The sequence below is a fragment of the Crinia signifera genome, chromosome 6, assembly GCF_055691185.1.
Source record: "Crinia signifera chromosome 6, ASM5569118v1, whole genome shotgun sequence".
Taxonomy (NCBI): Eukaryota; Metazoa; Chordata; class Amphibia; order Anura; family Myobatrachidae; genus Crinia; species Crinia signifera.
In genome coordinates, this window is record NC_139222.1 from 77,390,964 (window position 1) to 77,414,904 (window position 23,941).

The 23,941-nt window shown below is 50.0% G+C and overlaps 1 protein-coding gene and 1 long non-coding RNA gene across 3 annotated transcripts in view; one reads left to right on the forward strand and one right to left on the reverse strand.

The window, feature by feature from the left end:
* Nucleotides 1-23,941, reverse strand: part of NRG3 (neuregulin 3) — a 716,420-nt gene that overhangs the window by 314,139 nt on the left and 378,340 nt on the right. The gene's annotated exons all lie outside the window — the stretch shown is intronic.
* LOC146006985 (uncharacterized) lies at nucleotides 5,098-14,081 on the forward strand. The gene is made up of 3 exons (XR_014444164.1): nucleotides 5,098-5,235; nucleotides 8,610-8,719; nucleotides 13,933-14,081. It is a non-coding gene; the product is annotated as an uncharacterized LOC146006985 (long non-coding RNA).

The window sequence follows — 23,941 nt, forward strand, 5'->3', positions numbered from 1 at the left end:
CCTTAGTTTTTCTGGCAAGAAGTGATTCCCTCGATAGAGAATCGACTTTCCTGCGTGCCCCTTGTAGAATAGCATCTGGGTATCCACGCTGTTTGAATTTTGTCATCATTTCAGAGAGTTGGGAGGGGAGCATCTCGGAATCGTTGAAATTCTCTTGACCCTAATCAATTGGGAAAATGGTAAGCCTCTGATAAGCGCCGGGGGGTGGTGGCTTTGTGCACATAGCAATGTGTTTCGATCTGTTGGCTTGGAAAAGATCATGGTACGGAGGGATTGGTCCACAATGCTGATCTGGACATCTAGATATTGTATGGAGGTCTGACTCATGTTGAATGTAAACTTGATCGGGCACTCCATGCGGTTGATCTCATCGATCAATGTTATGAATTCGTGTTCTGTACCGGTCCAGAACAGTAGGACGTCATCTATATAACGAGTATATAGGGCCACCTTGGGTGCCACCTGTTGATTGAAGAAAAGTTCTTGTTCAACAATGTACATGTAGGCATTAGCGAACGAGGGTGCCACTGGCGATGCCATGTGTGCCATGGGATCGCCAGTGGCACCCTCGTTCGCTAATGCCTACATGTACATTGTTGAACAAGAACTTTTTCTTCAATCAACAGGTGGCACCCAAGGTGGCCCTATATACTCGTTATATAGATGACGTCCTACTGTTCTGGACCGGTACAGAACACAAATTCATAACATTGATCGATGAGATCAACCGCATGGAGTGCCCGATCAAGTTTACATTCAACATGAGTCAGACCTCCATACAATATCTAGATGTCCAGATCAGCATTGTGGACCAATCCCTCCGTACCACGATCTTTTCCAAGCCAACAGATCGAAACACATTGCTATGTGCACAAAGCCACCACCCCCCGGCGCTTATCAGAGGCTTACCATTTTCCCAATTGATTAGGGTCAAGAGAATCACCAACGATTCCGAGATGCTCCCCTCCCAACTCTCTGAAATGATGACAAAATTCAAACAGCGTGGATACCCAGATGCTATTCTACAAGGGGCACGCAGGAAAGTCGATTCTCTATCGAGGGAATCACTTCTTGCCAGAAAAAACTAAGGATGCAGATTCCATGAAAGAGAGAATGGGCTGGGTGAGGGACTTTAATGATGCTGACAACATTATTACCACAGCCTCGAGAAACCTCTGGCCAGTGATCCAACAGGACCGTGATCTGATTAAATTGAAGAACAAATCGATTATGCCCTGCTATAAAAGAGGCCGAAATCTAAGAGATTGGGTGGTGAGCACAGATCTTGCAAAGCGACTGCCTCCCAACACCAGGACCAAAGCTGGGGGATGCTATACCTGCACTGGCTGCACGACGTGCAGTGGGATGTCAAGCACCAGACACTTCTTTCATCCACTTTCGGGTGCTCAGTTCAACATCAGACATGCTGTATCATGCAAAAGCACCCATGTTGTGTATCTTATCCGGTGCCCATGTGGTATGGGCTATGTAGGAAAAACCATCAGGACATTTCGTGAGAGGATTGCCCTCCATCGCTCCGCCATCAGGGCAGCCATCAACGATAATGACAATGATCAACCTGTGGCCAGGCATTTTGCCACTGAGAAACATAGCCTATCCAGCTTGCGCTATGTAATAATTGACCATGTTCCCCATGATCCTCGAGGTGGTGACCGAGCAAGGAAGTTGCTCCAGCTCGAGATGTACTGGATATACAAATTAGATACCATGAGACCCCGAGGTCTCAATGAACAATTTTCCCTCAATATATTTTTGTGATTTCATGATCGTGATGATTTTTGTTTTTTCTCTATGACAGCATGGCATTCTTTGTATTTTATATGGGTGTATACACTTGATGTTCCTTGTTTGTCTATATTGTCGACTGAGTTTGCTTTCTCCATTACAGTGACCCACGGCAGCGGCGGTTGCCTAGCAACATCCAAACACGCCGGAGGAGGGTGACGTGCGATGACACGCACAGCGCCAGAACCGGAAGTACGGGGAAACCCAGAAGAGGTGAGGTGAGTGGAGGCACGCCAGCCGCGAGGTCCGGATTGGATAGAGAGCAGGCTTACTGAGTATGTAAGTACGTACCTTTTCCATGTACATTGTTCTTGTCTTGATAAAGGAGTGACGTCCGAAACGTCGACTGCTGAACTTACCTGTCTGTCAGTTCTTTGATTTGGGAAATCCGCGAGAGTGCCGCTTATTACCCCCCCTATATATATATATATATATATATATATATATATATAGTCGGAATGAAGCAAGCAGTGGCCTTCTTGGGGTTTTTCAAAAAAGTGTAATAGATACAACAGCTAAAAACCAACATTTCGGGGCTGGCACGCCCCTTTGTCAAGGTGTGGTGTTACTCACCACACCTTGACAAAAGGGCATGCCAGCCCCGAAACCTTGGTTTTTGGCTGCTGTATCTATTACACTTTTTTGAAAAATCCCAAGAGTGCCACTGCTTGCTTCATTCCGACTATATATGACTTCTATGCCGGCACTCCAATAATCTTGAAAACAACTTGATCGGTGCACTCCACAATGTATAGACAGGACTCCAATAATAAGAGGCACACAATCCAGGTGAATAATCACATCAAGTGTATTTGGGCAAAATCACATAGAGCGCTTTCGGGGGATGCAACCCTCGTCTTCAGGATGACAGCCCCAACAAACAAAAAGTGTAATACATTTTCCCAAACCCCAAGCACAAATAAATAGATAATATCTATTTATTTGTGCTTGGGGTTTGGGAAAATTTATTACACTTTTTGTTTGTTGGGGCTGTCATCCTGAAGACGGTGGTTGCATCCCCCGAAAGCGCTCGATGTGATTTTGCCCAAATACACTTGATGTGATTATTCACCTGGATTGTGTGCCTCTTATTATTGGAGTCATATATATATATATATATATATATATATATATATATATATATATATATATATAAGGGCACGGTAGTGCCCTTATATTAAGGCTGAATCCAACGAACGGATTTTTCCCATAGGGAACTTTTCGGATGGGGGCATGGTGTTTGAGGGACTGCACCTCAAAAGTGACTGGGCGTACTGAGCTGAAATTTGGCATGTACGCGTAGAATCGTCAACCGGTGCTGCCTGCTAAATTTCAGGGCGAAATATTAAAAAATGACCAATTGGGAGCGATCTAAACTTCCAACTGTCAGTTTTTTTCTGACACTTGCGAAATGACACTTTGTCACTCATGTTAGTCTATGAGGGTTTTTTTGGGAAGGCATAACTCAGGGTAGAGGAACAATTGAGACTTGGGGTTTGTTTTATTAGGTAGATATTGTCCCAGTGGAGTGCCTTTTGGGGTTGAGGATTTTCAGATAGGTACAGTTTTTTTATAATTTAGTGAAACGTCCCCCATTATAGAGATAGGAGGCTTCAACTTGTTGCGCAGCCGCAGAAGCCACAAGGAGGGAGTGTACTCAGAGTGGCTTCACTTGAGTGTACCAAGATGGCCGACTCCCGACTCCCTGCTCGCAAACTGAAATTATTTTGTGTATTAGTGGAATTAGCAGTGGTTATGAGGGTGGGTGAGGGTGTCGCTGTGTGATAATTAGCCCCCCCCCCCCCCCCCGCAGCACCCCCATCACCCTGCAGCTTTCACCTGTCATCCGGCGGCTTCCCCCATCCCCTGCAGGGTGCAGCCTCCACCCATCCCCTGGCGGTGCCCGGGACCTGGCTGTCATGTAGCGGCCACCCGGGAGCCAGCAGTGGGGTAGCGGCCGCCCGGGAGCCAGCAGTGGGGCAGCGTCTGCCCGGGACCTGGCTGTCGTGTAGCGGCCGCCCGGGAGCCAGCAGTGGGGCAGCGTCTGCCCGGGACCTGGCTGTCGTGAAGCGGCCGCCCGGGAGCCAGCAGTGGGGCAGCGTCTGCCCGGGACCTGGCTGTCGTGAAGCGGCCGCCCGGGAGCCAGCAGTGGGGCAGCGTCTGCCCGGGACCCAGCTTTGCGACAGTGGCTGCCCAGGAGCCGGCAGTGGGACAGCGGCCACCCGGGAGCCGGCAGTGGGACAGCGGTCACCCGGGACCTGGCTGTGCGGGAGACAGAGCTGCATGAGTGGCCACACGGAAAGTAAGTGGTGTCCCCGCTGTCACTACTTATATCCTGTATGACACTGTCCCCCTCAGTCACTCTGTTCCCCTCTGTCACTGTCCCGTGTCCTCCTCTGTCACTGTGTTCCATTGTTATTGTACTCGCTGTCCCTGAGTCTCCTTCTGTCGCTGTTGTGACTAACTTGCCCCCCCCTCTGTCACTACCCCCCATGGTCACTGTCCTCATGTCCCCCACTGTCACTGCCCGCATGTCCATCGCTGTCACTGTGCCCTCTGTCACAACCCCCTGCATCCCCTGTTGTCACTTCCCACATGTTCCTCGCTGTAGCCCTCTGTCAATGTCCCTTGTCCTCCTCTGTCACTGTGTTCAATTGTTATTGTACCCACTGTCCCTAAGTCCCCTTCTGTTGCTGTCGTATCCCCCCCGCGGTCACTGTCCTCAACATCCCCCGCTGTCACTGTGCCTGTTGTTACTGTCCCTGTGTCCCCCTCTGTCATTGTCCCTGCTGTCCATCCCTGCATCCCCCGTTGTCACTGTACCGCATCCCTCCCTTTCACACCCTCTCGTCCGCTGCCACCTTTCCCCCATTTGCCCGCCATCACCTCACCCCATCTCGTATGCCGACACCTTACTCTCCCGCGCCTGCCGTCACACCACCCCCCACCACCACACCCACTCTTGCTGTCTGTCACTACACCAGCTTTCGTCCTCGCCATCACTACCGCTCTCACCTCATCACCCACCTTGTCCCACGTCACCTGACCCGTTGCCACCTCACTTTTTCTCACCTCTGGACCCATCACCTCACTCCCCCTCACCACACTGGCTCTCCCCCTTTCCTCTTTTCCGCTCTCTACCCATCCCCTTTCTCTCTCACATGATCTTCTCTCCTCCACCACCTGTCACCCTCTCTGTCCCCTGCTGTCCCTCATATTTTTCTCTCTCCCTTTGTCCCCCCCCCCCCACACTTCTCATCTTTCTCTCTTCCTTCTCCTACGCAGGAGGGTCCACACCACCACCGCTGTCCTGCTCCAGCAAGGTCCTTGACTCTGCCATGGAGCTCCTCCAGCTGCTGGGTCTAGGAGGATCCTCGTTGCCACTGCCATCCTGCTCCAGCCAGGTCCATGCCGCTGCTAAACCTGTCAGTGAGTAAGCTGCACACTGCGCACACACCAGCTCTCAGACACCCCCCCATCACTGCTCTGACCTGACAGCTGCACCCCCCCACACTATCACTGACCAGACAGCTGTACCCCCCCCCACCCACCCACCAACCCATCAGTGACAGTAGAACCTCCTGACCCAGGAAAGAAGCGGTCATTTGTCAGATAGCACTTAGGTCGACAAGCATTAGGTCGACACCGTTGGGTCTACATGACTTAAGGTCGACATGGGACAAGGTCGACATGTACACTAGGTCGACATGGGGAAGGTCGACTGGTCACAAGGTCGACATGGGGTTTTGCACTGCTCTTTGAGCCGGCATGTACTGACAGGCGGTATTTCATGCCCTATCATCCACTAGTAAGATTATAATAGTGTGCCGAGCAAAGCGAGCGTTGCGAGGGGCTGCAGTTCAACTCCACCTGTGTCCATGTGTCGACATTTGGGACAAAAAACTGTGAAAAACCCCATGTCGACCTTGTGACCTGTCGACCTTCCCCATGTCGACCTAGTGCACATGTCGACCTTAAGCCATGTCGACCTTACTGCATGTCGACCCAACAGTGTCGAGCTAATGCTTGTCAACCTAAGTGCTGTCTAACATTGAATCCACACCCACCCTGCCAGCACTGACATCAGCTCTATCTATCTACACATGCCCACGCACTCATAGGGTTTAACCTGCTAATAAAACTTTTATTATGATGCCCCTGGCATCTAGTGGCTTCCTGTTAGATGCCATGGGTGTCATACTCGATTCCAAGGAGGTTTTTTGCTTGCTGCCAAGGGAGTAGCAGTCTGACAGCCGTGCAGAGAGCTGTGGGCTTCCCGGCTGTCTTCAGAGTGGGTCCGCAGATGTTTTAAATCTCGCGCCAGGCCACCAGCCAATAGGAGCTCCGGTGGCTGGTGACCTGGCGCAAGGTTTAAAACAGCCACGAACCCGCTCTGAAGACAGCTGGGGCAGCCCACCGCTTTTGCCCATCTGTCACACTGTTTCAGTACTGCCGCTACGGACCATGAAATAAAACTCCAGGGGGTAATGGACGGGCGTGTTGCCGAGACACAGCCTGGCATGCATATAGTTTCATATAGGTTCCTATAGTTTCATACACATGCCCAGCTGTGGCTTGGCAGTAGGGTGACCAACTCATCCCTTTAATCCGGGACACATATTAATTACACAGGTTCTGTGGCAGTTTAAAACCAGGTGAAATGGAGCCTTGAGGTGTGGCAGTTTAAAACCAGGTGAAAGCCAGCCACAGAACCTGTGTAATTAATATGTGTCCCGGATTAAAGCATACCTTCCAACATGACCCTCTCCAGGAGGGGCACATTGCTCTGTTTCTGGACTTCTCCCTTAATTAATGATTGCCATTACCTGTGTTGAAGCATCTTTCTTATCAATTAACCTGTGTAAAACAGGTGATGGCAATCATACATTATGAGGGAAGTCCAGGAACAGAGCAATGGGTACTTGTGTACTAGCACGGCGCCCCGATAATCAGTCGCACGATTTTTTCATCGCATCGCATGCCATACATGCGATGCGACGCGATATCGCTCGATATTGTACAATGGCATAAAATTTTAAAATTGTATGCCATTGAATATGGCATACAATGCCATACAATGGGATGACATGTGATTATAAAATGTATAAGCACCCTAATGCTTAAATGCACCCCCATGCCACCCCCCAAGTATAAACGTGAACCCAAAGCGTGGCGAGCGCAGCGGTACGCGTCCTACGACCTTTTCATACCCCCACTATCCACGTCGGCGTGGAGTTGAGAATAGAAAGTGTGGCGAGCGCAGCGAGCCACCGAGCCCGAAGCGTGGCGAGCGGACGCGGATACCTGTGAAGCCCGCAAGGGGAGGCAGATACCTGTGAAGGTATCCGCCTCCCCTCGCGGGGCTCGCTGTGCTCGCCACACTTCGGGCTCGGTGGCTCGCTGCACTCGCCACACTTTCTATTCTCAACTCCACGCCGACGTGGATAGTGGAGGTATCAAAGGTCGTAGGACGCGTACCGCCGCCACTAGCGGGCTCGCTGCGCTCGCCACGCTTCGGGTTCACGTTTATACTTGAGGGGTGGCATGGGGGTGCATTTAAGCATTTTAAGCACCCATTAGGGTGCTTATACAATTTATAATCGCATGTCATCGCATTGTATGGCATTGTATGCCATATACAATGGCATACAATTTTAAAATTGTAAAATTGTACTATATCGGGCGATATCGCATCGCATCGCATCGCATGCGATATGGTCTGCGATGCGATGGGCGCCGTGCTAGTACACAAGTACCGAGCAATGTGTCCCTCCTGGAGAGGGTCATGTTGGGAGGTATGTTAAAGGGATGAGTTGGTCACCCTACTTGGCAGTGCAATCGTCCATTACCTGCAGGAATTTCATTTTTACCCCAGTTCCCCGACCACTCATCTAACAAGATTTAAAAAAAAGAACCACAGTTGGTGCATTTGTATTTTAGGGGTACATGAGTTGACTCATGAGGGCACGGGGCGAATTTTATTTCTATTTCATTGTTTGGGGAGATAGATATTATATATATATATATATATACTGTATATATACAATGAGCACATTGTTATATATGACTGATTTAGGGTTAAAATGAGCGATAGTGTTGGAACACTGAGAAAGATTGTTACAAATTATTAGCATTTAGCAAATTTATACAGATACATGTACATTTTAGGATACTCCCTGGTGTGTGAGGCAGAGAATTTCATTTACTTTCACTTCTCACTTGGAATTAAACTATTTTTAAACTAAATAATAATAATATTAATAATAATAATAATAATAATAATAATAATAATAATAATAATAAAAAAACAGAAGTAGGCAGAACCTGTCCACCTACTTCTGTGACATCAGAAGTTGGACAGAAGTTGGATGGACTAAAAAAAAAAAAAAAGTTTACTGCTTAGAAGAAAAGTTGGTTAGATGTGTGGGGAACTGTTTTAGTTGGACTGTCATGTTGGAGGTTTGAAGGGTTTTGAAAAAGTTGGTCTGAAGTTGGTCTGATGTGTGGCCAGCATAATGCCGGCCACACATCAGAAAGATATCCGTGTGTACCCTGTGGCCCCCTCGGTGTGTACCCTGTGGCCCCCTCGGTGTGTACGCTGTGGCCCCCTCGGTGTGTATGCTGTGGCCCCCTCCGTGTGTATGCTGTGGCCCCCTCCGTGTGTATGCTGTGGCCCCCTCCGTGTGTATGCTGTGGCCCCCTCCGTGTGTACGCTGTGGCCCCCTCCGTGTGTACGCTGTGCCCCCCCCCGTGTGAACGCTGTGCCCTTTAATATTATTATTATTATTATGTTTCCTGCCCAGACGCTGACCACCCCATGGTACCGCCGGGACTGAGGCGCTTCCACAGCCTGCGGACCACCGGGAAGGCAGAAAGAAGCCACCCTGGTCATCAGAGGAGCAGCTGCACCCAGGTAAATCCATCCCCCACTGTCCCTGTGTGTACCCTGTCCCCCACCCCACTGTCCCTGTATGTAGCCAGCGCCCCCGTGTGTACGCTGCCCCCGTGTGTACGCTGTCCCCCCCAGTGCCCCCGTGTGTACGCTGTCCCCCCCCCAGTGCCCCCGTGTGTATGCTGTCCCCCCCAGTGCCCCCGTGTGTACGCTGTCCCCCCCCAGTGCCCCCGTGTGTACGCTGTTGGCCCCCAGTGCCCCCGTGTGTACGCTGTTGGCCCCGCAGTGCCCCCGTGTGTACGCTGTTCACCCCCCCAGTGCCCCCGTGTGTACGCTGTTCGCCCCCCAGTGCCCCCGTGTGTACACTGTTCGCCCCCCAGTGCCCCCGTGTGTACGCTGTTCGCCCCCCGGTGCCCCCGTGTGTACGCTGTTCGCCCCCCAGTGCCCCCGTGTGTACGCTGTTCGCCCCCCAGTGCCCCCGTGTGTACGCTGTTCGCCCCCCAGTGCCCCCGTGTGTACGCTGTTCGCCCCCGCTTGTACGCTGTTCGCCCCCCAGTGCCCCTGCGTGTACGCTGTTCGCCCCCCAGTGCCCCCGTGTGTACGCTGTTCGCCCCCCAGTGCCCCCGTGTGTACACTGTTCGTCCCCCAGTGCCCCCGTGTGTACACTGTTCGTCCCCCAGTGCCCCCATGTGTACGCTGTCTCCCCCCCAGTGCCCCCGTGTGTACGCTGTCCCCCCAGAGCCCCCGTGTGTACGCTGTCCCCACAGTGCCCCTGTGTGTACGCTGTCCCCCCAGAGCCCCTCGTGTGTACGCTGTCCCCCCCAGTGCCCCCGTGTGTACGCTGTTCGCCCCCAGTGCCCCCGTGTGTACGCTGTTGGCCCCGCAGTGCCCCCGAGTGTACGCTGTTCACCCCCCAGTGCCCCCGTGTGTACGCTGTTTGCCCCCCAGTGCCCCCGTGTGTACACTGTTCGCCCCCCAGTGACCCCGTGTGTACGCTGTTCGCCCCCCGGTTCCCCCGTGTGTACGCTGTTCGTCCCCAGTGCCCCCGTGTGTACGCTGTTCGCCCCCCAGTGCCCCCGTGTGTACGCTGTTCGCCCCCCAGTGCCCCCGTGTGTACGCTGTTCGCCCCCGCTTGTACGCTGTTCGCCCCCCAGTGCCCCCGCGTGTACGCTGTTCGCCCCCCAGTGCCCCCGTGTGTACGCTGTTCGCCCCCCAGTGCCCCAGTGTGTACACTGTTCGTCCCCCAGTGCCCCCGTGTGTACACTGTTCGTCCCCCAGTGCCCCCATGTGTACGCTGTCTCCCCCACAGTGCCCCCGTGTGTACGCTGTCCCCCCAGAGCCCCTGTGTGTACGCTGTCCCCACAGTGCCCCTGTGTGTACGCTGTCCCCCCAGAGCCCCTCGTGTGTACGCTGTCTTTCCCCCAGTGCCCCCCGTGTGTATGCTGTTGAACCCCCCCCCAGTGCCCCCCGTGTGTACGCTGTCCCCATCCCAGTGCCCCCCATGTGTACGCTGTCCCCATCCCAGTGCCCCCCGTGTGTACGCTGTCCCCATCCCAGTGCCCCCCGTGTACGCTGTCCCCATCCCAGTGCCCCCCCGTGTGTAAGCTGTCCCCCTCCCAGTGCCCCCCGTGTGTACGCTGTCCACCTCCCAGTGCCCCCCGTGTGTACGCTGTTCTCCTCCAGTGCCCCGTGTGTACATTGTGGTCCCCCCCCAGTGCCCCCATGTGTACGCTGTCATCCCCCACAGTGCCCCCGTGTGTACGCTGTCATCCCCCACAGTGCCCCCGCGTGTACGCTGTACCCCCCAGTGCCCCCCCGTGTGTACGTTGTACCCCCCCCAGTGCCCCCCCGTGTGTACGTTTTACCCCCCCAGTGACCCCCCGTGTGTACGCTGTACCCCCCAGTGCCCCCCATGTGCACGTTGTACCCCCCAGTGCCCCCCGTGTGTACGCTGTACCCCCCAGTCCCCCCCCCCGTGTACGCTGTACCCCACAGTGCCCCCGTGTGTACGCTGTGCCCCCCGTGTGTATGCTGTTCCCCCCAGTGCCCCCCCGTTTGTACGCTGTGCCCCCCGTGTCCCCTGTGTGTATGCTGTTGCCCCTGTGTGTGTATGCTGTCCCCCCCAGTGTCCCCGTGTGTATACGCTGTCCCTCCTCCATTGCCCCCATGTGTACGCTGTCCCTCCCCCAGTTCCCCCCGTGTGTACGCAGTGCCCCCGTGTGTACGCAGTCCCCCCAGTGCCCCCTGTGTGTACGCTGCGCCCCCCCCAGTGCCCCCCATGTGTATGCTGTCCCCATCCCAGTGCCCCCCGTGTGTATGCTGTCCCCCTCCCAGTGCCCCCCGTGTGTATGCTGTCCCCCTCCCAGTGCCCCCCGTGTGTACGCTGTTCGGCCCCCAGTGCCCCCATGTGTACGCTGTCCCCCCCGGTGCCCCCTATGTGTACACTGCCCCCCCGTGCCCCCTGTGTGTATGCTGTTGCCCCTGTGTGTGTATACGCTGTCCCTCCCCCAGTGCCCCCATGTGTATATGCTGTCCCTCCCCCAGTGCCCCATTGTGTACGCTGTCCCTCCCCCAGTGCCCCCCGTGTGTACGCTGTCCCTCCCCCAGTGCCCCCCGTGTGTACGCTGTCCCTCCCCCAGTGCCCCCCGTGTGTACGCAGTCCCCCCCAGTGCCCCCTGTGTGTACGCTGCCCCCCCCAGTGCCCCCCATGTGTATGCTATCCCCCTCCCAGTGCCCCCCATGTGTACACTGCCCCCCCGTGCCCCCTGTGTGTATGCTGTTGCCCCTGTGTGTGTATGCTGTCCCCCCAGTGCCCCGTGTGTATACGCTGTCCCTCCTCCATTGCCACCATGTGTACGCTGTCCCTCCCCCAGTTCCCCCCATGTGTACGCAGTGCCCCCCGAGTGTACGCAGTCCCCCCGTGCCCCCTGTGTGTACGCTGCGCCCCCCCCAGTGCCCCCCATGTGTACGCTGTCCCCATCCCAGTGCCCCCCGTGTGTATGCTGTCCCCCTCCCAGTGCCCCCGTGTGTACGCTGTCCCCCTCCCGGTGCTCCCCCGTGTGTGCGCTGTACCCCCCAGTGCCCCCATGTGTGTGCTGTACCCCTGCAGTGCCCCCGTGTGTACGCTTCCCCCCCATGTGTACGCTCTGCCCCCCTGTGTGTACGCTGACCCCCCGTGTGTACGCTGACCCCCCTCAGTGCCCCCCGTGTGTACGCTGACCCCCCTCAGTGCCCCCCGTGTGTACGCTGACCCACCTCAGTGCACACCGTGTGTACGCTGTCCACCCTCAGTGCCCCCCTGTGTGTATGCTGTCCACCCTCAGTGCCCCCCGTGTGTATGCTGTGCCTCGTTGCCTCCCATGTGTACGTTGTGCCTCCTTAGTGCACCCCCCGTGTGTACGCTGTCCCCCCTCAGTGACCCCCGTGTGTACACTGTCCCCCCTCAGTGACCCCCGTGTGTACGCTGTCCCCCTCAATGCCCCCCGTGTGTACGCTGTCTCCCCTCAGTGCCCCCCGTGTGTACGCTGTCTCCCCTCAGTGCCCCCCGTGTGTATGCTGTCTCCCCTCAGTGCCCCCGTGTGTACGCTGTCTCCCCTCAGTGCCACTGTGTGTACGCTGTCTCCCCTCAGTGCCCCCCATGTGTACGCTGTCTCCCCTCAGTGCCCCCCGTGTGTACGCTGTCTCCCCTCAGTGCCCACCGTGTGTACGCTGTCCCCCGTCTGTGCACGCTGTGCCCCTCCCGGTGCCCCCCCGTGTGTGCGCTGTACCCCCCCAGTGCCCCCATGTGTGTGCTGTACCCCTGCAGTGCCCCCATGTGTACGCTGCCCCCCCCCCAGTGCCCCCCGGTTGTACACTGTCCCCCCAGTCCCCCCCCGTGTGTACGCTCTGCCCCCTGTGTGTACGCTGACCCCCCTCAGTGCCCGCTGTGTGTACGCTGTCCACCCTCAGTGCCCCCCCTGTGTGTACGCTGTCCACCCTCAGTGCCCCCGTGTGTACGCTGTGCCCCCGTGTGTATGCAGTGCCTCGTTGCCTCCCATGTGTACGTTGTGCCTCCTTAGTGCAACCCCCGTGTGTACGCTGTCCCCCCTCAGTGACCCCCGTGTGTACACTGTCCCCCTCAGTACCCCCAGTGTGTACGCTGTCTCCCCTCAGTGCCCCCCGTGTGTACGCTGTCTCCCCTCAGTGCCCCCCGTTTGTACGCTGTCCCCCCTCAGTGCCCACCGTGTGTACGCTGTCCCCCCTCAGTGCCACCGTGTGTACGCTGTGCCCCTCCTGTGTGTACGCAGTGCCTCATTGCCTCCCGTGTGTACATTGTGCCCCCCCTGTGTGTACGCTGTCTCCCCTCAGTGCCCCCGTGTGTACGCTGTCTCCCCTCAGTGCCCCCGTGTGTACGCTGTCTCCCCTCAGTGCCCCCCGTGTGTACGCTGTCTCCCCTCAGTGCCCCCGTGTGTACGCTGTCTCCCCTCAGTGCCCCCGTGTGTACGCTGTCTCCCCTCAGTGCCCCCCGTGTGTACGCTGTCTCCCTTCAGTGCCCCCCGTGTGTACGCTGTCTCCCCTCAGTGCCCCCGTGTGTATGCTGTCTCCCCTCAGTGCCCCCCGTGTGTACGCTGTCTCCCCTCAGTGCCCCCCCGTGTGTAAGCTGTCTCCCCTCATTGCCCCCCGTGTGTACGCTGTCCACCCTCATTGCCCCCCATGTGTACGCTGTCCACCCTTATTGCCCCCCATGTGTACGCTGTCCCCCCTCGGTGCCCACCGTGTGTACTCTGTCCACCCTCATTGCCCCCCGTGTGTACGCTGTGCCCCACCATTTGTACGCAGTGCCTCATTGCCTCCCGTGTGTATGCAGTGCCCCTTTAGTGCATCCCCCCATGTGTACGCTGTCCCCCCTCAGTGCCTCCCCGTGTGTACGCTATCGCCCCTCAGTGCCCCCCGTGTGTACGCTGTGCCCCCCCGTGTGTACGTTGTGCCCCCCATGTGTACGCTGTGCCCCCCCCGTGTGTACGCTGTGCCCCCCTGTGTACGCTGTGCCCCCCCGTGTGTACGCTGTGCCCCCCCGTGTGTACGCTGTGCCCCCCGTGTGTACGCTGTGCCCCCCCGTGTGTACGCTGTGCCCCACCTGTGTGTATGCTGTGCCCCCTATGTGTGAGCTGTGCCCCCCCTTCATGTGTACGCTGTGCCCCCCGTGTGTACGCATTGTTATTGTAATAATTATTATTATTATATTTCCTGCTCAGACTCTGTCCTCCCCATGCTGCCGCCGGGACTCGGTTCAGCCACTTCCACAGCCTGCAGCCCTAACAGTCTGGTGAAGCCCCGGCGTTGAGTTGCCTCTGCCACCCGGAAGACAGAAAGCAGCCACCCGGGCCATCAGAGGAGCAGCTGCACCCAGGTAAATCCATCCCCCCACTGTCCCTGTGTGTACCCTGTCCCCCATCCCCACTATCCCTGTGTGCACCATGTCCCCCCAACTGTCCCCCACACCACTTTCCCTGTGCATACCCTTTCCTCCGTCACTGTCCCTGTATGTACCCTGCCTCCCCCCCCCCCCAGTGCCCGCCATGTGTACGCTGTCCCCCCCAGTGCCCGCCGTTTGTATGCTGTCCCCCATGTGTACCGTCCCCCCTGTACTGCTGCTGCACCCAGGTAAATCCGTCCCCCCTCTGTCCCTGTGTGTACGCTGTCCCCCACCCCACTATCCCTGTGTGTACCCTGTCCCCCACCCCACTATCCCTGTGTGTACCCTGCCCCCCACCCCACTATCCCTGTGTGTACCCTGTCCCCCCCCAGTGCCCCCGCCGCATGTACGCTGTCCCCCTACAGTGCCGCCCCCCGCATGTACGCTGTCCCCTTCCCAGTGCCCCCTGCGTGTACGCTGTCCCCTTCCCAGTGCCCCCTGCGTGTACGCTGTCCCCTTCCCAGTGCCCCCTGCGTGTACGCTGTCCCCTTCCCAGTGTCCCCCGCGTGTACGCTGTCCCCTTCCCAGTGTCCCCCGCGTGTACGCTGTCCCCTTCCCAGTGTCCCCCGCGTGTACGCTGTCCCCTTCCCAGTGTCCCCCGCGTGTACGCTGTCTCATTGCCAGGGGTATGTTATCATTAAACATTTTAAAAAAATCTAATTTTATTCTTACACTGAAATTTAAAATTTAAAAAAAAAAAAAAAAAAATTGAAAAAAGCTATGAAATTACATTGACAAAAAACCTTACGGTTTCACGTGTCCCATTAAGGCTTCTTACACATGATCTCGCATTTCAGAAACCTGTTGTAACTCTTCCACTCAAACGCCAAAAAGCAATGAAATTACGATCATTAAGGCTGACGCCTTAATGGACGTGTTCCTTGCGCAATACAGATATGGTACGCCATCACAGCCTGTGGGTAAGTGCAGATTCAGCACTCTCACAGAGTGAGATTGCTGTCACTCACACAATGGTGGAGCTGCTAATTCACAGATTTGTGTGCTCATTGGAATACACACATGCAGTCTATGCAACTGAAGGTCTGAGCAAAAGAGAGCTGAGCGGATGGGGTAAAAGTGTTGTTGATTGGGGGAGGAGACAGTGTCATGTGGATGGGGAGGAATAGAAATTCGTAGATAATGGGAAGGCTAAGCAGCACTGATGGGGGAATAACAAAGCAGATGGGTGGAAAACAGTGGCACAGATTGGGGGAGATAAGACAGAGTGATGCGATTAGGTGGGAAACAGTGGAACAATTAAAGGTGGCCCAGATAGGAAAAAAGACCATAGCCGGGATGGTGGGTAGACAGAGGAGTGTGGATGGGTGGCAGAGCAAAGATGATGAAGGGAAAACAGGAGCACAGATGGAGAGAGGAGACAGCAGTACAGATGGAAGGAAACTGTGGCATGGATGAGGGGACAGAGCAGCCTGGATGAAGGGGGACACAGTATCACTAATAGAGGGGAAGCCAGTGGCGCAGATAGAAGGAAACAGAGTGGCATTGATGTGAAAAAACAGGGCAGCACAGGTGGGGAATACACATTGGCGTGGATGAGGGAATACAGACTAGCATAGATAGGAGAACACACAGCAGTAAGGATTGGGGAAGACAGAGCTACATGGAGGCATATACTGTAGGAGAAAAGTAAGAAAGTGTAGATACATAGTAGTTGGAGTATTATAGTTTTTGCAATTATGCAAGATGTTTGTGGTATCTGCATGTGAATACTAAATGAAATGGATAGTAGGTAGTGAGTGTGAGATGTTGGACCCCAGTGGTATAGTTCTAATAACTCAGTGGGATAGACAGTGTTAGATGATTGCGGGTACTTATTCGGATGAGTGCGCCACATAACTGCTCAGACCTTCAGTTGCATAGACTGCATGTGTGTATTCCAATGAGCACACAAATCTGTGAATTAGCAGCTCCACCATTGTGTGAGTGACAGCAATCTCACTCTGTGAGAGTGCTGAATCTGCACTTACCCACAGGCTGTGATGGCGTACCATATCTGTATTGCGCAAGGAACACGTCCATTAAGGCGTCAGCCTTAATGATCGTAATTTCATTGCTTTTTGGCGTTTGAGTGGAAGAGTTACAACAGGTTTCTGAAATGCGAGATCATGTGTAAGAAGCCTTAATGGGACACGTGAAACCGTAAGGTTTTTTGTCAATGTAATATATATATATATATATATATATATATATATATATATATATATATATATATGTTTTCCCATTTCGATCATACAACTCACCCAATGTTATAGGGTGAGAGTTTGAAAGTCTCATAAGATATAATTTAAAAAAAAAACAATAAAAATAGAGGTGGTTTTAACAGGTCAGTTGTACTGTATTTGTCAATTAAAAAAAAAACATGCAAAAAATACACAATTAAAGCACATCTACACAAAATAAACATTTTTAAAATATTTCCAAAATACTTTACAAAACACAAATACAATATTTTTACCACTAAAAATAGTCTACATACTGTACATATACAGATGTAGCCTCTTTCTTCTTGGCCGTTAACCCCTTCAGTGGCAATCCTGAGTATTTTCCAGGCTGTGCCTCAGTGCTCAGTCTGGCAAGCCTGGAAAATTCTTGGGATTGCCACTGTTTACAGCCGGGCAGCGCTGCTGAGTTCAATCACTGAACTCAGGCAGCTTCGCGCTGCCCAGCTCCCTCTTCTCTGCGGCGCCGCCTCCTCCCTCCTCCTCCCCCCTCCCCTCCAGGTTTCTTATTGAAGTCCCCAGCGCCGGCTTATGACAAGCTGACTGACGGGGACAGGTACGCAGTGCGGGGCGCAGATCTGGGCAGCCACTGATTGACAGTGCAGCGGCGCTGCCCGGACCCAGGGAGGTAGTGGTGGTTTTTCTTTAAGGGAGCGCTCTCCAAAAAAAAACACCACTGAAGGGGTTAATAGGATTAATTGAGAAAGACCAGTCACACTAATCCCTGTTAATCCCCTTGTTCTCTCTATTGTATTGCAGCTGGCTCTATCTGTATATGCAAAACTACATTACACTAACCCATATTATTGTCTGCTGCCTCATCTCCTGTAGCTGTTCCCAGACCACCTGTAACCACTACCATGTGACCTGGGATTGATCATGGGTAGAGTTTGTTAAGTCTTACAGGTTGTTGTTGACCTCAAAAGCCATCCAGGTGTGGGAGCCCTGTGCCATGATTGATGTCCGGTGAGCTAACACATGCCCAGTAGAGTCCAGCTGGCTGGTGTGGTCGCAACTGCTATGGTGTGGAGAAAGCCCCATTATAGAGAGGATGATGGTATCACTCCTCTTCTTTCTCGATCAACTTCTCTCTCTCTCTGGCAATCTCATGGAAGTCATGTCTGTCTAAAAAGCACTCCAACACACTGAAAATAGATCTTTTTGTCCCAAACCACCACTTCATCTCACAAATGACTACTACCTTTCAAAGAATAAAATGGAGGATCCAGGTTTTATATAGGTTGTGTGATGCTTAAGGCGGGGAACTTTTGTGTGCCAATGGGTGACTTTCTTTCACACTGTGGAATGTTCATAATGAAACTCGCATTATAATCTCACAAGAGTTGCATTTGTCTCTAAAAACTTGGACCCTATTACATTTGCCAAGCTGTGGGATGAACTTGCCCTTTAGTATCGAAGATTGTGAGAGTTTATCCCTCACACTAAACTAATTTGGCCCAATGTTTTAATCAAAAAGAAAACATCTTTCTTATGTGCTTCAGATATAGAGGTCAACCTATAGATGAAAGTTAACTTGCAGCAAGAATAAGTATATCAACTAGATGTTCACTAACATCACAGCAGGAGGGGCAAATTCAAATCCCTCCATAGTGTTGATGCCGATACAGAAATATCAAGTGGCCAATTTTTAAGTCTGTATTCTTACCAGACTGGGCACTATATCAGTGGATCCATAAGTCAGCAGATCGGTTGGCAGAGTGTATATCCAGCCTAACACTGTCAATAAATAAACAATAGTAGAATTCCTGCATGACATGGCTATAAAAATGCATTGGTTTAGGTTTACTTGGAATTTCAGGGATGGATTGTTGAGTACTTAGATATGATGATAGTTTCTTTTCAACACTATTAATGGTCACTGCAGACAGTAGCCTCAATTTGCTAATAAGAACAATATATTATTAAGACAAAGAATCAATGCTTTTTACTGTAACTATGAGTTTATCTAGTAAATAATGTATTAAGTGGTATCATTATGATATAACCTAAACAATTCACATGGGTTGTTCAACACTCATGCAAGCCCGGGTACTTGGCTTGCCCCTATCAAAATAATTAAGAGGTAACCATGTAAGAATGATAACGAATCAGAAGCAGTTCTTGCTTAGCTAACAAGGGCAAGGGTGATGCACCTCACAATACGTTTTTTTGCCGTCTTATCTATCAGCTAATTGAATGTGATGATATTCAGCATTCACCCTGCCAGTGGTAGGTACATAAGGCATCAGTGCTGTTGTTGCATTGCAAGTGTGTGTGACAGATAGATAGATAGAGAGAGAGAGAGAGAGAGAGAGAGAGAGAGAGAGAGAGAGAGAGAGAGAGATAGATAGATAGATAGATAGATAGATAGATAGATAGATAGATAGATAGATAGATAGATATGGCATTGTACATATGTCAAGATCAGTATAGGTACTGTACACATGTAATGAAATTAGCTGAGTGTGGGGAGTATAAACTTCAACCAGATTTAGACACTATTGATAACCTTGGGGTTAAGTATTTTTGGGTAGTTTATGTTTGATGTACAGCATAATGTATTTTATTTAGTTAAACAGCTGTAAGAGCTGTGACCTTTTGGCAGCAGATAAAAGCAGAAAATGCCTCCCTTTGTGTTTGCCTATTCTACATTCCTCTGAGCGATTAATTAAAATTACAGTAATTAATTCTTGGTATTTTAAAATGCCATTGCAGTGCAATTCTGTAACTGCTCATAGTCATAAAGAATGTCGCAGTCAAGGGAATGACATGTATTACTTGGATAATAGCAAGTGAGTACAGAAGGTGTACATCCAAGAAAAAAAAAGATATTTAATAACTCTGTTCAGGCTGTCATGTTTTGAGAAGCATTGAATCAAATGAAAATGAAACATGTTATTTTTTTAGCAGAGCACGCAACTTTTTATTTCTTACCAATGGTAAATAGCTATTTTGCATATCAATCAAGCAATCATTCTAGCGAATAGTTTTTATAGATAAATCAGTTTAATTTACTAATTAGGATGTGCTTTACTGCAACTCATTGTGCTTTGTATTTGGGGAAAAAAATCTTCAAAAGGACAAGAAAGGGTGAATATTTCCCTGTCTGCTAAATAATTTAGTTACAGCAATGTTTCTGCACATTTAGAATATACTGTATATTGCTTCCCTTTAGGAGAGTGGAAGAAAATTTGCCTTGGAAGAGTCAGTATGGTGTAGTACATAATGGAGTCATTTTACAGACTCAGGGGGGGATGATCTAACATCCCCGCCGCCTACCGCAAACATAATTATCGGATATGATCTAACATATGTGATAATTATGACAAAAGACAGCTCTTGTCTTTTGCGGTGACCCTGGGATGAGTGGCGGGTCCCAGCGGCTCCCCCCTCCATCTCTTACCCGGCCTGGATGCTGTTGCAGCGGGGGCTGGTTTTCCTCCTCCTCCTCCTCCTCCCTGCACCCAGAACAGGATGTACAGTACAGGGAGGAGGTGGTCACAGGTCTGGGCAGCACAGCGCTGAGCTGCCCGGACACAGGTGAGGGGGGGTCGGTGCAGGGTGGCGGGGGTTGGTGCGTGGCAGTGGGGCATCACCAGATTTTTCTTCCGATGCCCCCTGTCACGGTAACCCCGCAACCCGGTGGGGGATGCTTAGAGAATCCCAAAATGCGGTGAAAACCCAGATAACGGAATTAGAGAATCACCCACCATATTCCTTTACCCTGTTAGAAGAACAGCAAGATTCCATTTTTTAAAGCATCATCATTGTCAGTAGGAAAAAAAAGGTCATTGGTATTAAATATTGGTTACTTTAGTGATTCTCTGATTGGCTGCAGCTCTTTGCAATCAGAAATGGAAAACTGGTAAAAATAAGTTCCAACAAGTTCCCATAAATCTTATTAACTAAAACTGAATTACAAGTCAGAGCTCAAAAGGTAATGCGGGCCATCCATCAGTGGTTCAGTACCCAGTTCGGACTATGCTGATGTAAACATTACTGTACATTGATAATCAGGGGCATCAGTGAACCGGAGTTGAACAGCGACCTTGATTCGACCCTGATGCACAGACCCGCGGCATCAAAATTGAATAGAAAAATACACTGTGCAGGTAACTATATAGTTCTGATCTGTACTACAGTATATTGTTTAAATCGAATGTGTACAAAGCACTGTTGAATTCGATCCCAATCGCATTGATATTGAATAGGAAGGGAATTGCACCGTGCGCACACCCCTTAAGAAGGTGAGAATTTAAGCAGATTTGTAAAAAAGTTATCTAATATATTTCAATCCACAGTCTGCTTCGTATCCTCCCCTGACAATTTGAAAACGTAAAAATATAGCAACAATTTTGGCTGAAGATTGGAACATTGGGGGAAGGGTATAATATTCTGTAGCAAAATGGGAGAAAGTAATGTCAGAAATAAATTGGATCCAGCTCCATAACAGATTATGTTATTGACTCAATTGGATTACATGTCCTGCAGATGGGGACCAAGCGTTATAATGGCCATTAGATAGAAGAATTGCTGCATATAAAGAATTGAAAACCACCATATTAATTTATAAAGTAGTAGTCAGCAATAATCCACTATTGTTATGGAGGCTGGTTCTGCAATAATGGGATAAGCTTGTTCCCCCATAGATCTTTGTGCAAATAATTGTTTCAACATAGAATTATAACAAAAAACAACATATATAACAAAAATAAATTATAGCAATTTTTTTTTTTTATAATAAACCAATTCTCAAATTGCTCCACCACTAAGAAACAGGCAGAATGTTACAGGCGTTTTCCAACTGGTAGCTAGATAATAAACTTCTTATTAAAATCTAAGTTCACAAAGTTTATTCCCAAAAGAATGTACAGTAACTTAGAATGTATTATGAAACAGATCAGAATAAATCATTGTTAGTAAAAGCCTTTTGGCAATGATCTGAAGCACAAACAGGAGCGTTAAGCAGGACTGCTCAAATGGATTACAATTTGAACCAAAGCACATTTTACCGGGATGACAAAACTACCCCCGGTGTTCTCTTCTACAATGTAAATCCTGATCTAAATAGTTGAAATAAATGAGACTATGTCTAAAATTGGACTGCCGACAAGAACCATAGTTAAGACCTTGCTAAATCCTTACAATTTAAAAGTGCTCATATTACTTTAGAAATAAATGATGACATTTAAGTATGCAAGTATGCTATTTTAAACAAAAGTAGAACATTGTATATGATTTATAGTATGGGATATATTATATTAAATATTCTTATTGCAAGGTGTCTATAATAAGGCAGTCTAGCTATTTTACAAGCCGGGATTTGAGGGCCACAAACTGTACTGCGTCACACACTCAATACATGGGGGTGATGTATCAAGCAGTGAAAAGAATTGAGAAGTGGAAGAGTGGAGAAGAGGAAGAGTGGAGAAGTGGAAGAGTGATAAATCCCACCTCAAAGCTGATGGATTCTAGAGGCAACTTCAACACTTCTCCCTCTTTTCACTACTTGATACATCAACTCCATTGTTTGCATCTCTTAAATGCAGCTTTTTTGGTACTTATATGTTAGTTGGGCACCCACTAAACTATTTTCTTAGTTGTACCCGTCCCCTCGTGGGGCTCGCTACGCTCGGCATGCTTCAGGCTCGGTGGCTCAAAATCAACTCCATGCCGACATGGATAGTGGGGGTATGAGCATACTAACTATAGTGGACGCCCAACTAACATATAAGTACCGCTTTTTTTTCTGAAGTTGACAATACAACTTGGTATCCTATGAAATAAAACATAACGCCGCTTCTCACCTTTACGGGGATATTCAAATGTTTTGGGCATGACGGAGCATTTATAGTGATGCTCTGTTTGGCCACGCATTACTGACATTAATAGTAGGGTGTTCAGTCATATTAATGGACAGGGAACTAATAAGATTATAATGCAACTAGTTATTAATATATTAATTGAACGCTGTATCATTTTATCCTAAGTTCACACAACAGCTACATATTAATGTAAAATTACTTTTCTGAGTAATGAAAAAATATATATCAAGTAATGACATTTTAGAAAAATAATGGAGGCAACCAGGATGATTTATCTTCCATACAGGCCTTATATTGAACATTCTTAGAACTGAATTGGGGCAACAGGGAATTGCTATATGTTTTTTACAGTATAAATTGTGAGTGTACAGTGATCTACAGTGGTGTAGATGGAAAAGTGCAATGAGTCTAGGTCGACAATAAATGGGTCAATGTCAATGCAATAGGTTGACAAAATATTGACATGAAAAAGGTTAACACATGAAAAGGTCAACATTTAAGTTTTTAAGTTGTTTTGTTGTCAAGATCAAAATTTGTCGACATGTGCCCCAATTAGTGTAGCACGTACCATCGTCATGCTTTGGGCATGGTGTATTGCTCCACTACTGCTGCACTCAACACACTTTACCATTCCCAATCAGATTCCACATGGATGTTAAAAAAGGAAAAAAAAAAATAAAAAAAAATGAAGAAAATTAACTTGAAGAACTTGTGTTGGCCTTTTCACACAACCTTTTGCATGTTCATCTCTTTGTCAATGTCAACCTCTTGCATGTCAATCTATTAACTGTTGACCTAGATACTGTAGACCTATCAACCGGTTACTACAGTGAACATAAACATGCAGGGGTAAATATATTAAAATGGGAGTTCTATTGAAAATGGATTATTGCCAATAGCAACCAATCAGATTCGATCTATTACTAAATAAATAAGAAGTGCAATCTGATTGGTTGATATGGGGCAATATCACTTTCTTTAATATATCTCCCATATTAGTACATTTACCTTGCAGAGTGCACATGTATAGATTTGGCACTGAAGTGGCACAGATAACTACACAAAAAAGACTTTCAATTAGCCTCTGAAGTGTGGCTTATTTTTACAAGTGTTTTTGCCGTATTGCACGTGTTTGATATTTTTAGAGATTCTCAGAATCTTATTGATTACAGGATTTTTCTGTTGTGTTCCTGCATTTTTCAAATGTATGTTCAGATTCAAATAGCCTAGCTGTTGGAGGCGGCATGTCCATTATAACCCACTGTGCAATACCCACCATGGACAGAATTCAGTGAAGTCGAATTTTAAGAAAAACAAATTATTTCCAAATAACATTTTATTTTGCTATGCGTTTCACTGATTCACCGGCCTTGGACACAATTCAGTCTGCACTGCAGGAAATAAATGATTCCATCATATTTTTAAATGTACACAAGAAATTTGAAATGTAGTGGAATTTGCATTGATGTACTGTATTGCAGGCATTCTCAAACTATTTTGCTCAGGGACCCCATCAGACAAAAACATATACAGTATTACAGGAACCCAGCAAGTTAACATAGAATGGCCACCACATGCGATGTCAGCAGACTGCACATGTACACAAACATTGCAGAGGCACAAAACAAGGGAAGTAAACAGGAGTCAGAATGCTAGTGACAGTGGAAGCAGCAGCCACTGCTAGTTTGGGACAGGAGAAGCAGAGAACTTGGGTGGCAGCTAG